Genomic DNA, 18,020 nt, shown 5'->3' with positions numbered 1-18,020 from the left:
ACAAACCTATCCGAATTCAGATTCACCCACCTGATGACACCTCCAACCCTGATGATGAATATGTGGATCTGATTGAACAAGTTCGCCAATATGAGACTATGTGTGCTTCTACCCCCCTTTAGGGACAGATCTCCTGACCGCCCATTTGTGAAAGGTCTGTACGGAGTAGGGCGTGTGCGCTAGGCATACGTCAGTTCACCGGCAGCACAAAAGAGTTGCAGCGCTTTGGGACAGGAGGCTAGGATTAGGGCAATTGATATCTAAGGGGGGCTTGTGATAAAAATATATATATCATATAGATCTCACTTGCATGTATACTCCTTTAATCATATATACTTACATAAAAGCAAATATATATCTATATACTCAGCTAGTTTATAATTGCTCAACTTGACCACATGAGCTAGGCCAGATGGTTCCTTGGTACTTTCCAGACACCCTAAAACAGGAACTTAGGCCAGATGTCCTGAACTAATGTCTAAGAATATCGCTAAATCTTGCTGAAATAGCAGGACAAGGGTGACAGATGCTTCCAAGAGTGCTAAATCAGCTTGTTTGGTAGACTCTAGTCAGAATATGCCATGTTCTCAGTTAAATATATTATGTACTCAGTCAGCCAATGAAATAATAGCTAAATTGTATGTTAATTTACTAACCACCCCCTTTTATACGCATCTATAAAACTATGTATCAAAGAATAAACCAGTCTGATCTGGATGGAATGTTATACTGTCACTTTCGTGTCAGAGTAATTCTTTCTTGAGCGCTCAACATATCTGATCTGATAATTGGGAACGGCCGCAGCACACACGGGGATAGATTCATCCCAAACCAAATTTCCATAACATATATACACATCATGTACATAAGCAAAGTACACATTAATGTATATACACACAGCTCACACATACTGTACATGTGTGTGCGTATATATCCTACTGTATGTGTCACATACAGTGTGTATGTGTGATCTCGTTAATGTAATAATGTCGGTAATCACCCAAAGAGTAAGAAAATGATGCTCATTTTTACTGTATGTAATAGTGCATCTATAGTGCATGCGTCTAAAAGTAATCCACACGTGACTGTGTCCAGTGCAGGACTGGGGTACCAAGGGCCCACCAGTAACATTGACTTTAGGGGGGCTCACTTTTCACCTGTATACATATATTACACTACCCTTGTTCACAAATTTAACTATATCTCAATATAATAATAAACTTTGTAGCTTGGTTAATGAATGATGCTTCTTTTTTTCTGTACAGAGTGAATAAACTGATTATGGCAAATATTGTCCATATAGTGGGGTTGGGACCAGATCTGCATCAGCTTACCGGAGAGTCAGAGACATGGGTATGGGGAACAGCAGGATGAAAGCAAAGATGGGGTCAGGCAATTCAAGGACAGGGCAGGCAGCACAGGTTCAATATACATAGCCAGGTCAGGAGTGAAGAGATCAAGATAAACGGTAAACAAGCCAGGTCAGTAACGGGAGACAAAACAAATATACACAAACAGGAACTAGAGACAAGCTGCTAGCAACCTACTTTAACCCCTTCCCGACATTTGACGTACTATCCCGTCGAGGTGGGGTGGGCCCGTATGACCGCCGACGGGATAGTACGTCATCATCGATCAGCGGCGCTCACGGGGGGAGCGCGGCCGATCGCGGCCGGGTGTCAGCTGCATATCGCAGCTGACATCCGGCACTATGTGCCAGGAGCGGTCACGGACCGCCCCCGGCACATTAACCCCCGGCACACCGCGATCAAACATGATCGCAGTGTACCGGCGGTATAGGGAAGCATCGCGCAGGGAGGGGGCTCCCTGCGGGCTTCCCTGAGACCCCCGGAGCAACGCGATGTGATCGCGTTGCTGCGAGGGTCTCCTACCTCCCTCCTCGCCGCAGGTCCCGGATCCAAGATGGCCGCGGCATCCGGGTCCTGCAGGGAGGGAGGTGGCTTACCGAGTGTCTGCTCAGAGCAGACACTTGGAAAGCCTGCAGCCCTGCACAGCAGATCGTCGATCTGGCAGAGTGCTGTGCACACTGCCAGATCAATGATCTGTGATGTCCCCCCCTGGGACAAAGTAAAAAAGTAAAAAAAAAATTTTTCCACATGTGTAAAAAAAAATAAAAAAAAAATTCCTAAATAAATAATAATAAAAAAAATATATTATTCCCATAAATACATTTCTTTATCTAAATAAAAAAAAAAAACAATAAAAGTACACATATTTAGTATCGCCGCGTCCGTAACGACCCAACCTATAAAACTGCCCCACTAGTTAACCCCTTCAGTAAACACCGTAAGAAAAAAAAAAAAAAAACGAGGCAAAAAACAACGCTTTATTACCATACCGCCGAACAAAAAGTGGAATAACACACGATCAAAAAGACTGATATAAATATCCATGGTACCGCTGAAAACGTCATCTTGTCCCGCAAAAAAAAAGCCGCCATACAGCATCATCAGCAAAAAAATAAAAAAGTTATAGTCCTGAGAATAAAGCGATACCAAAATAATTATTTTTTCTATATTTTAGTTTTTATCGTATAAAAGCGCCAAAACATAAAAAAATGATATAAATGAGATATCGCTGTAATCGTACTGACCCGACGAATAAAACTGCTTTATCAATTTTACCAAACGCGGAACGGTATAAACGCCTCTCCCAAAAGAAATTCATGAATAGCAGGTTTTTGGTCATTCTGCCTCACAAAAATCGGAATAAAAAGCGATCAAAAATGGTCACGTGTCCGAAAATGTTACCAATAAAAACGTCAACTCGTCCCGCAAAAAACAAGACCTCACATGACTCTGTGGAGCAAAATGTGGAAAAATTATAGGTCTCAAAATGTGGAGACGCAAAAACTTTTTTGCTATAAAAAGCGTCGCTGGTTTCACACTTGCGTTTTTGTCTGCAGCGTTTTTTGCACAAAAAAACGCATGCGTTTTTTCCCTATATTTGACATTGAAAACGCATGCGGTTTTTTTGTACGCGTTTGGTCGCGTTTTCAAACGCATGCGGTTTTTTCTGCATGCGTTCATTTTCAGAAATACAACCTGCAGTATTTTCTTGCGTTTTTAAGCACATGCGTTTGTTTGCGTTAAAAACGCATGCATTTTTATCGAAAAAAAACAGAAAACACACTGAAAAGCCACCCACCACCATCAAGGTGATAAAGGGATCCAAACCCTAACCCTAACTCTACCCCTAACCTCACCCCTAACCGTTTAATGAACATTTTCTGACAGTCATAGTGCCACGTATTTCAGTGCCACGTATTTCAGTGCCACGTATTTCAGTGCCACGTATTTCAGTGCCACGTATTTCTGTGCCACGTATCACGTATTTCAGTGCCACGTGTTTCAGTGCCACGTATTTCAGTGCCACGTATCACGTATTTCAGTGCCACATATTTTAGTACCACGTATTTCAGTGCCACGTATTTCAGTGCCACGTATTTCAGTGCCACGTGTTTCAGTGCCACGTGTTTCAGTGCCACGTGTTTCAGTGCCACGTGTTTCAGTGCCACGTATTTAAGTGCCATGTATCACATATTTCAGTGCCACGTATTTCAGTGCCACGTATTTCAGTGCCACGTATTTCAGTGCCACGTATTTCAGTGCCACGTATTTCAGTGCCACGTATTTCAGTGCCACGTATCACATATTTCAGTGCCACGTATTTAAGTGCCACGTATTTCAGTGCCACATATTTCAGTGCCACGTATTTCAGTGCCACGTATTTCAGTGCCACGTGTTTCAGTGCCACGTATTTCAGTGCCACGTATTTCAGTGCCACATATTTCAGTGCCACGTATTTCAGTGCCACGTATTTCAGGGCCACGTATTTCAGTGCCACGTGTTTCAGTGCCACGTGTTTCAGTGCCACGTATTTCAGTGCCACATATTTCAGTGCCACGTATTTCAGTGCCACGTATTTCAGGGCCACGTATTTCAGTGCCACGTGTTTCAGTGCCACGTGTTTCAGTGCCACGTGTTTCAGTGCCACGTATTTAAGTGCCACGTATCACATATTTCAGTGCCACGTATTTCAGTGCCACGTATTTCAGTGCCACGTATTTAAGTGCCACGTATTTAAGTGCCACGTATTTCAGTGCCACGTATTTCAGTGCCACGTATTTCAGTGCCACGTATTTCAGTGCCACGTATCACGTATTTCAGTGCCACGTGTTTCAGTGCCACGTATTTAAGTGCCACGTATCACGTATTTCAGTGCCACGTATTTCAGTGCCACGTATTTCAGTGCCACGTATTTCAGTGCCACGTATTTTAGTGACACGTATTTTAGTGACACGTATTTCAGTCACGTTTAGGGTTAGGGTGAGGGGTAGGGTTAGGGTTAGGGCTAGGGTTGGAGGTAAAGTTAGGGTTAGGGTTTGGATTACATTTACGTTTGGATTAGGGTTGGGATTAGAATTATGGGTGTGTCAGGGCTAGGGGTGTGGTTAGGGTTACCGTTGGGATTAGGGTTAGGGGTGTGTTTGGGTTAGGGTTTCAGGTAGAATTGGGGAGTTTCCACTGTCCAGGCACATCAGGGGCTCTCCAAGCGCGACATGGCGTCCAATCTCAATTCCAGCCAATTCTGCGTTGAAAAAGTAAAACAGTGCTCCTTCCCTTCCGAGCTCTCCCGTGCGCCCAAAAAGGGGTTTACCCCAACATATGTGTTATCAGCGTACTCGGGACAAATTGAACAACAACTTCTGGGGTCCAAGTTCTCTTGTTATCCTTAGGAAAATAAAAATTTGGGGGGCTAAAAATCATTTTTGTGGGAAAAAAAAGATGTTTTATTTTCACGGCTCTGCGTTATAAACTGTAGTGAAACACTTGGGGGTTCAAAGTTCTCACAACACATCTAGATAAGTTCCTTGGGAGGTCTAGTTTCCAATATGGGGTCACTTGTGGGGGGTTTGTACTGTTTGGGTACATCAGGGGCTCTGCAAATGCAACGTGACGCCTGCAGACCAATCCATTTAAGGCTGCATTCCAAATGGCGCTCCTTCCCTTCCGAGCTCTGTCATGCACCCAAACAGTGGTTCCCCCCCACATATGGGGTATCAGCGTACTCAGGACAAATTGGACAACAACTTTTGGGGTCTAATTTATCCTGTTACCCTTGTAAAAATACAAAACTGGGGGCTAAAAAATCATTTTTGTGAAAAAAAAAAAGAATTTTTATTTTCACGGCTTTGCGCTATAAACTTTAGTGAAACACTTGGGGGTTCAAAGTTCTCAAAACACATCTAGATAAGTTCCTTGGGAGGTCTAGTTTCCAATATGGGGTCACTTGTGGGGGGTTTGTACTGTTTGGGTACATCAGGGGCTCTGCAAATGCAACGTGACGGCTGCTGACCAATCCATTTAAGTCTGCATTCCAAATGGCGCTCCTTCCCTTCCGAGCTCTGTCATGCGCCCAAACAGTGGTTCCCCCCCACATATGGGGTATCAGCGTACTCAGGACAAATTGGAAAACAAATTTTGGAGTCCAATTTATTCTGTTACCCTTGTAAAAATACAAAGCTGGGTGCTAAAAAATCATTTTTGAGAAAAAAAATAAAAATTATTTTCACGGCTCTGCGTTATAATCTGTAGTGAAACACTTGGGGGTTCAAAGCTCTCAAAACACATCTAGATAAGATCCTTAGGGGGTCTACTTTCCAAAATGGTGTCACTTGTAGGGAGTTTCAATGTTTAGGCACATCAGGGGCTCTCCAAACGCAACATGGCGTCCCATCTCAATTCCAGTCAATTTTGCATTGAAAAGTCAAATGGCGCTCCTTCCCTTCCAAGCTCTGCCATGCGCCCAAACAATGGTTTACACCCACATATGGGGTATCATCGTACTCAGGACAAATTGGCCAACATTTTTTGGGGTCCAATTTCTTCTCTTACCCTTGGGAAAATAAAAAATTGGGGGCGAAAAGATCATTTTTGTGAAAAAATATGATTTTTTATTTTTACGGCTCTGCATTATAAACTTCTGTGAAGCACTTGGTGGGTCAAAGTGCTCACCACACATCTAGATAAGTTCCTTAGGGGGTCTACTTTCCAAAATGGTGTCACTTGTAGGGAGTTTCAATGTTTAGGCACATCAGGGGCTCTCCAAACGCAACATGGCGTCCCATCTCAATTCCAGTCAATTTTGCATTGAAAAGTCAAATGGCGCTCCTTCCCTTCCAAGCTCTGCCATGCGCCCAAACAATGGTTTACACCCACATATGGGGTATCATCGTACTCAGGACAAATTGGCCAACATTTTTTGGGGTCCAATTTCTTCTCTTACCCTTGGGAAAATAAAAAATTGGGGGCGAAAAGATCATTTTTGTGAAAAAATATGATTTTTTATTTTTACGGCTCTGCATTATAAACTTCTGTGAAGCACTTGGTGGGTCAAAGTGCTCACCACACATCTAGATAAGTTCCTTAGGGGGTCTACTTTCCAAAATGGTGTCACTTGTAGGGAGTTTCAATGTTTAGGCACATCAGGGGCTCTCCAAACGCAACATGGCGTCCCATCTCAATTCCAGTCAATTTTGCATTGAAAAGTCAAATAGCGCTCCTTCCCTTCCAAGCTCTGCCATGCGCCCAAACAATGGTTTACACCCACATATGGGGTATCATCGTACTCAGGACAAATTGGCCAACATTTTTTGGGGTCCAATTTCTTCTCTTACCCTTGGGAAAATAAAAAATTGGGGGCGAAAAGATCATTTTTGTGAAAAAATATGATTTTTTATTTTTACGGCTCTGCATTATAAACTTCTGTGAAGCACTTGGTGGGTCAAAGTGCTCACCACACATCTAGATAAGTTCCTTAGGGGGTCTACTTTCCAAAATGGTGTCACTTGTAGGGAGTTTCAATGTTTAGGCACATCAGGGGCTCTCCAAACGCAACATGGCGTCCCATCTCAATTCCAGTCAATTTTGCATTGAAAAGTCAAATGGCGCTCCTTCCCTTCCAAGCTCTGCCATGCGCCCAAACAATGGTTTACACCCACATATGGGGTATCATCGTACTCAGGACAAATTGGCCAACATTTTTTGGGGTCCAATTTCTTCTCTTACCCTTGGGAAAATAAAAAATTGGGGGCGAAAAGATCATTTTTGTGAAAAAATATGATTTTTTATTTTTACGGCTCTGCATTATAAACTTCTGTGAAGCACTTGGTGGGTCAAAGTGCTCACCACACATCTAGATAAGTTCCTTAGGGGGTCTACTTTCCAAAATGGTGTCACTTGTAGGGAGTTTCAATGTTTAGGCACATCAGGGGCTCTCCAAACGCAACATGGCGTCCCATCTCAATTCCAGTCAATTTTGCATTGAAAAGTCAAATGGCGCTCCTTCCCTTCCAAGCTCTGCCATGCGCCCAAACAATGGTTTACACCCACATATGGGGTATCATCGTACTCAGGACAAATTGGCCAACATTTTTTGGGGTCCAATTTCTTCTCTTACCCTTGGGAAAATAAAAAATTGGGGGCGAAAAGATCATTTTTGTGAAAAAATATGATTTTTTATTTTTACGGCTCTGCATTATAAACTTCTGTGAAGCACTTGGTGGGTCAAAGTGCTCACCACACATCTAGATAAGTTCCTTAGGGGGTCTACTTTCCAAAATGGTGTCACTTGTAGGGAGTTTCAATGTTTAGGCACATCAGGGGCTCTCCAAACGCAACATGGCGTCCCATCTCAATTCCAGTCAATTTTGCATTGAAAAGTCAAATGGCGCTCCTTCCCTTCCAAGCTCTGCCATGCGCCCAAACAATGGTTTACACCCACATATGGGGTATCATCGTACTCAGGACAAATTGCACAACATTTTTTGGGGTCCAATTTCTTCTCTTACCCTTGGGAAAATAAAAAATTGGGGGCGAAAAGATCATTTTTGTGAAACAATATGATTTTTTATTTTTACGGCTCTGCATTATAAACTTCTGTGAAGCACTTGGTGGGTCAAAGTGCTCACCACACATCAAGATAAGTTCCTTAGGGGGTCTACTTTCCAAAATGGTGTCACTTGTAGGGGGTTTCAGTGTTTAGGCACATCAGGGGCTCTCCAAACGCAACATGGCGTCCCATCTCAATTCCAGTCAATTTTGCATTGAAAAGTCAAATGGCGCTCCTTTCCTTCCGAGCTCTGCCATACGCCCAAACAGTGGTTTACCCCCACATATGGGGTATCAGCGTACTCAGGACAAATTGTACAACAACTTTGGGGGTCCATTTTCTCCTGTTACCCTTGGTAAAATAAAACAAATTGGAGCTGAAATAAATTTTGTGTGAAAAAAAGTTAAATGTTCATTTTTATTTAAACATTCCAAAAATTCCTGTGAAACACCTGAAGGGTTAATAAACTTCTTGAATGTGGTTTTGAGCACCTTGAGGGGTGCAGTTTTTAGAATGGTGTCACACTTGGGTATTTTCTATCATATAGACCCCTCAAAATGACTTCAAATGAGATGTGGTCCCTAAAAAAAAATGGTGTTGTAAAAATGAGAAATTGCTGGTCAACTTTTAACCCTTATAACTCCGTCACAAAAAAAAATTTTGGTTCCAAAATTGTACTGATGTAAAGTAGACATGTGGGAAATGTTACTTATTAAGTATTTTGCGTGACATATGTCTGTGATTTAAGGGCATAAAAATTCAAAGTTGGAAAATTGCAAAATTTTCAAAATTTTCGCCAAATTTCCATTTTTTTCACAAATAAACGCAAGTTATATCGAATAAATTTTACCACTAACATGAAGTACAATATGTCACGAGAAAACAATGTCAGAATCGCCAAGATCCGTCAAAGCGTTCCAGAGTTATAGCCTCATAAAGGGACAGTGGTCAGAATTGTAAAAATTGGCCCGGTCATTAACGTGCAAACCACCCTTGGGGGTGAAGGGGTTAAGGGAAAGAGATGTGGGAGAAGCTGCCCAACAAACCCACTGCTGCCTAGGGATAGGCTGGGGAAGTTAAACCCTGCAGTACACAACTGTGCTAAGTTCCTGCAGGATCTGACTTCACCTTCCTATAGCCAGGAGGAGACAGCATGAACGTGCAGCAGAGCTGGAAGAGCTGCATGAGAACTCAGCACGGGAAGCAGCAGAATGCAAACGCAGTGAGTAGCACGATGCTCGGAATGCATGCACATTACTGCTGTCACAGTACCCTCCTTACAGCACTCCTGTCATGGTTGTGGACAGGGTTCCTTCCCTATCCTCTTGTGGTTAATTTCTATAGCCTCCCTGTGGTTTGGGGAGGGCTATATTTACCCACCTTCATCTGGGGATCCTTGTCAGTGATACATCTGTCTTGGCTGTGTGTTTGACCCCCTGGTGTGCTTGCATACTGTTGTCCGGTTGCTTTCTTGTGTATGACTCGATCTGTTTTCTCGTTCTGTGCTTTGCCTTGTGACTCTGTGCTAATTGTCGGCTTGTGGCTCTGACCTTCGGCTTGGTACTCTAATTTCCCTCCTGTCTGCTCCGTTTGTACTGCACCACTATCTTCGGTGCAGTACAAACGGAGAAACCTTTCCAAGATAACAGGGTAACAGATGTTCTCCGCAGGCTCCCAGGATCGCTCCACAGCCCTTCCAGTCTACCAGTAAGAAGGTCCTCCCCTGAATCTTTTTAATATCCAAGTTGTCCCTAATCTCAAAGATGTCCGAGAGAGCCTCATGAACAGAGGTAGCATGGGGCTTCAAGAAGCGATTCAGGACCACTGGCTTCAGGAGAGAGACATGAAAGGTGTTAGGGATCCATAGATTCACAGGGAGTTGAAGACAACATGTCACCAGATTAAGTTAACTGAGGATTTCGTATGGACTGAGGTACTAGGGTGCAAGTTTGAATGAAGGTGAATATTCTCCGACCAACCCTAAGTGCTAGAGTTTCCCATGTCACAGGGCACTAGAGAACAAATTGTCCCTTGCCTCCACAGTAAATGTATACATTTTCTCTGTGCCTCCAATGTCATTCCTGCACAAAAAGTTTGGCCTGCTCAACTTGCAATGGCTCAGTAGCTGATGGTGCCACTTGTGGTAGCAAAGGGAACAGGAAGTATGGAGCCACTCTGGTTAGTTTTGTGGCACAGAGACACTGAAGCTTGTTCCATGATTCGCTCATGGAAGCCAAAATGTAGTGTAGTGGCCAGGAGTATATGGACATCCAGCGAGGATGGTAGATCTCTGCCTTCCAACTCATGCTTGATTCAACCAGACAGGCCTGATCAGAAGGTTGCCACCAGGGATTCTTCGTTCCATGCCAGCTCCAAGGTACAGGGGCGTAAGGCATACTGGACAATGGTGTTCGTGTTCTGCTTTAGAGACAAAAAGGATGAAGCAGCTGAGGAGGTGCAGCCTGGAATTTCGAATACCACTCGGAACATCGCCAGGAACCTTCCAACATCACGGATCTCTGGACCACCATGCTCACAAATGGGATTTGCTTAGGCCAGGGTGTCAGGGCTAGCGGAATGCACCTAATGAAAGTATATATTTTATTAGGATAGATGCGTTCGCAGCCCGGGGTCCACCGTGCAGGAGAACCTGCTGCTAGCAAATAGCGGAACTAATGGCAGTGTTAGCTAACTCTGTTACTTCACAGAGCAGCCGTGAACTCAAAGCGCTGCGCCCTGTTAGACTCCACAGAGGCACAGGCTAACTGTCTAAACAAGAGCAGTCAGTGGTCTTGCACGCAAACGAAACTCCTCGCCGGAGGTGCCAGCATTCTAGGGGCTTATTTCGGCCAGGTCCCTGAACACACAAGCATACGAACTCCTCGACGGAGGTGCCAGCATTCTAGGGGCTTATTTCAGCTGGGTCCCTTATATAGCTGGAGCAAGTAAAAGACCTTCCTAGAAGGACCAATGAGAGGCTGCCATACCTGAGCATGTGACCCTAAATCTTCACTGAGAGAACTTGCCCTGGGCATGCTCAGTGTGTGCAAAGCAGGACTTAGTCCTAGCACCTACAGGACCTTCCTGAAAGGACCAATAGACTTAGCTGCAGTATCTGACCATGTGACCTTCGATCTCCACTGAGAGATCTTACTCAGGGCATGCTCAGAACGAGAAGAGCAGGACTTAGTCCCAGAAGCGTCTGCTCGCCGCTGCCCAGCACTGACTTCAATGGCAGAAGCATGAAAAGCAGCAGTAACTCTTTGTACAGAGTGGGACTGAGCAAGACGCTGGGACCGATGTCTCCGCTGAGCAGGCTCCACTGTGGCAGGAGAAGAATGGGAGACTGCAGCGGAGATGGCCTGAGACTCCCCCTGTGCAGAGGCAGGAACTCGACCCCTAACATTACCCCCCCTCCTAGGGCCCCCTGTTCTGAATTCTGCTCTTGGGCTCCCTCCAGTGGTTGGTAGTGCTGTTGTCTTGGAGTTGCAATCCAGGGCAGGTGTTTCTGCTGATTGCAGCTCTACTAGGTATTTAGGTGTGCAGGATCCATTACTCCTGGCCAGTTGTTCATTGTTCTTGGAGGGATTGCTTCTCTCTCTGGTTCCTCATGCTCTGCTGCCAATTCAGCTAAGATAAGTGTCTGTTTTTTTTGTCTCTGTGCACACATGCAGTGTGCTTTGCAATTCAGTGCAATTCATTGTGTTTTTGTCCAGCTTAGACTTTGTTTTGATTTTTCAGTCATGCTGGATTCTCAGGAGATGCAGATATACTTGCTATGTCTTTAGTTAGATGTAGAACATTAGTATTTTCTGCTGTGGATATTTTTAGGATTTTAATACTGACCGCTTAGAATTCTGTCCTATCCTTTTCTATTTAGCTAGAAGTGCCTCTTTTGCTAAATTCTGTTTTTCTGCCTGCGTGTGTCTTCCTCTTATACTCACAGTCAATATTTGTGGGGGGCTGCCTATACTTTGGGGTTCTGCTCTGAGGCAAGATAGAATTCCCGTTTCCATCTATAGGGGTATTTAGTCCTCCGTCTGTGTCGAGGTGTCTAGGACATGTCATGTACATCCCACGGCTACTTCTAGTTGCGGTGTCAGTTTAGGGTTTGCGGTCAGTACAGATACCACCTACTCCTCAGAAAGTCTCTCATGCGGCTCCACGATCACCGGATCATAACAGTACAACTGGCCAACAATGAGTTAAATGCATCTCAGAAGAAGGGAAGAAAAGCGTTGAGCCATTTTTTTTTCTGTAGCCTGTTTTTTCTTTCCTTCCCTCTTTTCCTCTGGGTGACTGAGGAGACTTGTGCTAGCATGGATGTTCAGGGATTAGTTTCTCGTGTAGACCAGCTTGCTGCTAGGGTACAGGGTATTTCTGATTATATGGTTTAGACTCCGCTTTTAGAGTCTAGGATTCCTACTCCTGATTTGTTTTTTGGGGATAGGTCCAAATTTTTGAGTTTTAAAATCAACTGTAAACTGTTTTTTGCTCTGAAACCTCGTTCCTCTGGTGATCCCATTCAGCAGGTTAAAATTGTCATTTCTCTGTTGCGTGGCGACCCTCAGGATTGGGCATTTTCACTGGAATCTGGGAATCCGGCCTTGTTTAATGTAGATGCCTTTTTTCAGGCTCTAGGATTATTATATGATGAACCAAATTCTGTGGATCAAGCGGAGAAGACCTTGTTGGCCCTGTCTCAGGGTCAAGAAGCTGCAGAATTGTATTATCAGAAATTTAGAAAATGGTCTGTGCTGACTAAATGGAATGAGGATGCTTTGGCGGCAATTTTCAGAAAGGGTCTTTCTGAATCTGGTAAAGATGTTATGGTGGGGTTTCCCACGCCTGTTGGTCTGAGTGATTCTATGTCTCTGGCCATTCAGATTGATCGGCGCTTGCGGGAGCGCAGAACTGTGCGCGCTGTGGCGTTGTCCTCAGAGCAGATGCCTAAGCCTATGCAGTGTGATAGAATTCTGTCTAGAACGGAACAACAAGGATTCAGACGTCAGAATAGGTTGTGTTTTTATTGTGGCGACGCTTCTCATGTCATTTCGGTCTGCCCTAAGCGTACAAAGAGAATCGCTAGTTCAGTTACCATCAGTACTGTACAACCTAAATTTCTGTTATCTGTGACCTTGATCTGCTCATTGTCGTCATTTTCTGTCATGGCATTTGTGGATTCAGGCGCCGCTTTGAACTTAATGGACTTTGAATTTGCCAGGCGTTGTGGTTTCCCCTTGCAGTCTTTACAGAACCCTATTCCTTTAAGGGGCATTGATGCTACACCTTTGGCTAAAAATATACCCCAGTTTTGGACACAGGTGACCATGTGCATGGCGCCAGCCCATCAGGAAGATTGTCGTTTTCTGGTGTTGCATAATTTGCATGATGCTATTGTGCTGGGCTTTCCATGGTTGCAGATACATAATCCTGTGTTGGATTGGAAGTCTATGTCTGTGACTAGTTGGGGTTGTCAGGGGGTTCATAATGACGTTCCTTTGATGTCAATCTCCTCTTCCACCTCTTCTGAGGTTCCAGAGTTTTTGTCTGATTTTCAGGATGTATTCGATGAGCCCAAGTCCAGTTCCCTTCCACCGCATAGGGACTGTGATTGTGCTATTGACTTGATTCCAGGCTGTAAGTTTCCCAAGGGCCGACTGTTCAACCTGTCTGTGCCTGAACATACCGCCATGCGGAGTTATGTTAAGGAGTCTTTGGAGAAAGGGCATATTCGGCCATCTTCTTCACCGTTGGGAGCGGGATTTTTTTTGTTGCTAAGAAGGATGGCTCCCTGAGACCCTGTATTGATTATCACCTCTTGAATAAGATCACGGTCAAGTTTCAATACCCTTTACCTATGCTTTCCGATTTGTTTGCCAGGATTAAGGGGGCTAGTTGGTTTACTAAGATTGACCTTCAGGGGGCATATAATCTTGTTCGTATTAAGCAGGGTGATGAATGGAAAACTGCGTTTAATATGCCCGAAGGCCATTTTGAATACCTTGTGATGCCATTTGGACTTTCTAATGCTCCATCTGTGTTTCAGTCCTTCATGCATGATATCTCCCGGAATTACCTTTATAAATTCATGATTGTATATTTGGATGACATCTTGATTTTTTCCGATGATTGGGAGTCTCATGTGAAACAGGTCAGGATGGTATTTCAGATCCTTCGTGATAATGCTTTGTTTGTGAATGGGGTCTAAGTGTCTCTTTGGAGTGCAGAAGGTTTCTTTTTTGGGCTTCATTTTTTCTCCCTCATCTATAGAGATGGATCCGGTTAAGGTTCAGGCCATTCATGATTGGATTCAGCCCACATCCGTGAAGAGCCTTCAGAAATTTTTGGGCTTTGCTAATTTTTATCGCCGTTTCATTGCTAACTTCTCCAGTGTGGATAAACCCCTGACCGATTTGACGAAGAAAGGCGATGATGTAACGAATTGGTCCTCTGTGGCTGTCTCCGCCTTTCAGGAGCTTAAACGCCGATTTACTTCTGCCCCGGTGTTGCATCAGCCGGATGTTTCTCTTCCGTTTCAGGTTGAGGTTGACGCTTATGAGATTGGCGCAGGGGCCGTTTTGTCCCAGAGGGATCCTGTTGGTTCCTTGATGAAACCGTGTGCCTTCTTTTCCCGTAAGTTTTCGCCTACTGAACGCAATTATGATGTTGGCAATCGGGAGTTGTTGGCTATGAAGTGGGCGTTTGAGGAATGGCGACATTGGCTTGAGGGAGCCAAGCACCGTATTGTGGTCTTGAACGATCATAAAAATCTGATTTACCTCGAGTCTGCCAAACGGCTGAATCCTAGACAGGCTCGATGGTCCTTGTTTTTCTCCCGTTTTGATTTTGTGGTCTCGTATATTCCGAGTTCTAAGAATATTAAGGCTGATCCCCTCTCTAGTAGTTTTTTGCCTGATTCTCCTGAGGTACTGGAACTGGTCGGCATTCTTAAGGAAGGGGTGGTTCTTTCTGCCATTTCTCCTGATTTGCGATGGGTTCTGCAGGAATTTCAGGCAGATAAACCTGACCGCTGTCCAGTGGGCAAACTGTTTGTTCCTGACAGATGGACTAGTAGAGTGATCTCTGAGGTTCATTGTTCTGTATTGGCTGGCCATCCTGGTATTTTTGGTACCAGAGATTTGGTTGGTAGGTCCTTTTGGTGGCCTTCTTTGTCACGTGATGTGCGTTCTTTTGTGCAGTCTTGTGGGACTTGTGCGCGGGCCAAGCCTTGTTGTTCCCTTGCTAGTGGGTTGCTTTTGCCTTTGCCGGTCCCTGAAAGGCCCTGGACGCATATTTCTATGGATTTTATTTCAGATCTTCCTGTTTCCCAGAGGATGTCAGTTATCTAGGTGATTTGTGACCGGTTCTCTAAGATGGTTCATTTGGTGCCTTTGCCTAAATTGCCTTCCTCTTCTGATTTGGTTCCGTTGTTTTTTCAGCATGTGGTTCGTTTGCATGGTATTCCGGAGAATATTGTGTCCGACAGAGGTTCCCAGTTTGTTTCTAGGTTTTGGCGGGCCTTTTGTGCTAGGCTGGGCATTGATTTGTCTTTTTCTTCCGCATTTCATCCGCAGACAAATGGCCAGACCGAGCGAACTAATCAGACTTTGGAAACTTATTTGAGATGCTTTGTGTCTGCTGATCAGGATGATTGGGTGGCTTTCTTGCCATTGGCCGAGTTCGCCCTTAATTATCGGGCTAGTTCTGCTACCTTGGTTTCGCAATTCTTTTGTAATTTTGGTTTTCATCCTCGTTTTTCTTCAGGGCAGGTTGAGCCTTCTGATTGTCCTGGTGTGGATTCTGTGGTTGACAGGTTGCAGCAGATTTGGGCTCATGTGGTGGACAATTTGGTGTTGTCTCAGGAGGAGGCTCAACATTTTGCTAACCGTCGTCGGTGTGTTGGTTCCCGGCTTCGGGTTGGGGATTTGGTCTGGTTGTCTTCCCGTCATGTTCCTATGAAGGTTTCTTCTCCTAAGTTTAAGCCTCGGTTTATTGGTCCTTATAGGATTTCTGAGATTATCAATCCGGTGTCTTTTCGTTTGGCCCTTCCGCCCTCTTTTGCCATCCATAATGTTTTCCATAGATCTTTATTACAGAAATATGTGGTGCCCGTTGTTCCCTCTGTTGATCCTCCTGCTCCTGTGTTGGTTGATGGGGAGTTGGAGTATGTGGTTGAGAAGATTTTGGATTCTCGCTTTTCGAGGTGGAGGCTTCAGTACCTTGTCAAATGGAAGGGTTATGGCCAGGAGGATAATTCTTGGGTTTTTGCCTCTGATGTCCATGCTGCTGATTTGGTCCATGCCTTTCATCTGGCTCGTCCTGATCAGCCTGGGGGCTCTGGTGAGGGTTCGGTGACCCCTCTTCAAGGGGGGGGGTACTGTTGTGAATTCTGCTCTTGGGCTCCCTCCGGTGGTTGTTAGTGGTAGTGCTGTTGTCTTGGAGTTGTAATCCAGGGCAGGTGTTTCTGCTGATTGCAGCTCTACTAGGTATTTAGGTGTGCAGGATCCATTACTCCTGGCCAGTTGTTCATTGTTCTTGGAGGGATTGCTTCTCTCTCTGGTTCCTCATGCTCTGCTGCCAATTCAGCTAAGATACAGTAAGTGTCTGGGTTTTTTTGTCTCTGTGCACACATGCAGTGTGCTTTGCAATTCAGTGCAATTCATTGTGTTTTTGTCCAGCTTAGACTTTGTTTGGATTTTTCAGTCATGCTGGATTCTCAAGAGATGCAGATATACTTGCTATGTCTTTAGTTAGATGTAGAACATTAGTATTTTCTGCTGTGGATATTTTTAGGATTTTAATACTGACCGCTTAGAATTCTGTCCTATCCTTTTCTATTTAGCTAGAAGTGCCTCTTTTGCTAAATTCTGTTTTTCTGCCTGCGTGCGTCTTCCTCTTATACTCACAGTCAATATTTGTGGGGGGCTGCCTATACTTTGGGGTTCTGCTCTGAGGCAAGATAGAATTCCCCTTTCCATCTATAGGGGTATTTAGTCCTCCGGCTGTGTCGAGGTGTCTAGGACGTGTCAGGTACATCCCACGGCTACTTCTAGTTGCGGTGTCAGTTTAGGGTTTGCGGTCAGTACAGATACAACCTACTCCTGAGAAAGTCTCTCATGCGGCTCCACGGTCACCGGATCATAACAGCCCCCCCCCTCCTTGGGCCTCGCCACGCTCGAAGGCAGCAATGAGCTGCGGAGCCTGAATGTGCTCAGCAGACTCCCAGGACCTGTCCTCAGGACCATAACCCTTCCAATCCACCAAATAAATTTTTTTGCCACGTACCTTGCACCTTGCACCCCAAAATAGTGTTCACCTCGTAATAGTCCGTATACGAACCCGATGTCCCAGCAGATGACTCGGAAATCCGAGACATGTATACAGGTTTCAAGAGGGACACATGAAAGGTGTCGGTGATACCCAGGCGTGGCGGAAGGGCCAAACGATTGACCACAGGATTAACCTGTTCGAGGACCTTGAAAGGACCCAAGTAGCGAGGTGCAAACTTAGCAGACTCCACTCGCAGCCTGATGTTACGGGCGGAGAGCCACACTAAGTCTTCAGGAGCAAAGGTCGAAGCGGGGCGCCGATGTGCAACAGAGGAGGACCTCATTCTCTCCTTGGAGGCCTGAATGGCATCCTGAGTGCGGTCCCAAATATCCCGTGCTTCCACAGCCCAGTCTGCCACCCTGGAGTCGGCAGAAGACACGGGCATAGGCACAGATACCCGCGGATGCTGACCATAGTTGAGGAGGAATGGGGTTTGTCCAGTGGAATCGGCAACCGCATTGTTCAGCGCAAACTCTGCCCATGGTAGCAAGGATGCCCAGTCATCCTGTCTGGCAGAAGCAAAATGTCGCAGATATGTGACCAAGGTCTGATTGGCCCTCTCTACCAATCCATTCGTCTCAGGATGATATGCGGAGGAGAGATTTAACTCAATGCTGAGAAGACGACAAAGCTCTCTCCAGAACCGAGATGCAAACTGGGGACCCCAGTCGCTGACAATCTTGTCTGGCATACCGTGTAGGCGAAAGATGTGCTTTATGAACAACGCTGCCAAGGCTCGTGCCGAAGGTATCCGCGGAAGCGGCACTAAATGC

The 18,020-nt window shown here is 45.1% G+C and overlaps 1 protein-coding gene across 1 annotated transcript in view; it reads left to right on the top strand.

Moving 5' to 3' along the window:
* Positions 1-9,001: 9,001 nt before the first annotated feature.
* Positions 9,002-18,020, top strand: part of LOC143816808 (retinol dehydrogenase 7-like) — a 62,132-nt gene continuing 53,113 nt past the window's right edge. Inside the window, exon 1 of the mRNA XM_077297667.1 lies at positions 9,002-9,136. The gene's annotated coding sequence lies outside the window, so the exon portion shown is untranslated. The remainder of the gene's footprint in view (positions 9,137-18,020) is intronic.

Source organism: Ranitomeya variabilis, chromosome 3 (assembly GCF_051348905.1).
Source record: "Ranitomeya variabilis isolate aRanVar5 chromosome 3, aRanVar5.hap1, whole genome shotgun sequence".
In the NCBI taxonomy this organism is placed as follows: domain Eukaryota; kingdom Metazoa; phylum Chordata; class Amphibia; order Anura; family Dendrobatidae; genus Ranitomeya; species Ranitomeya variabilis.
This window is presented reverse-complemented; position numbering and strand designations above follow the sequence as displayed.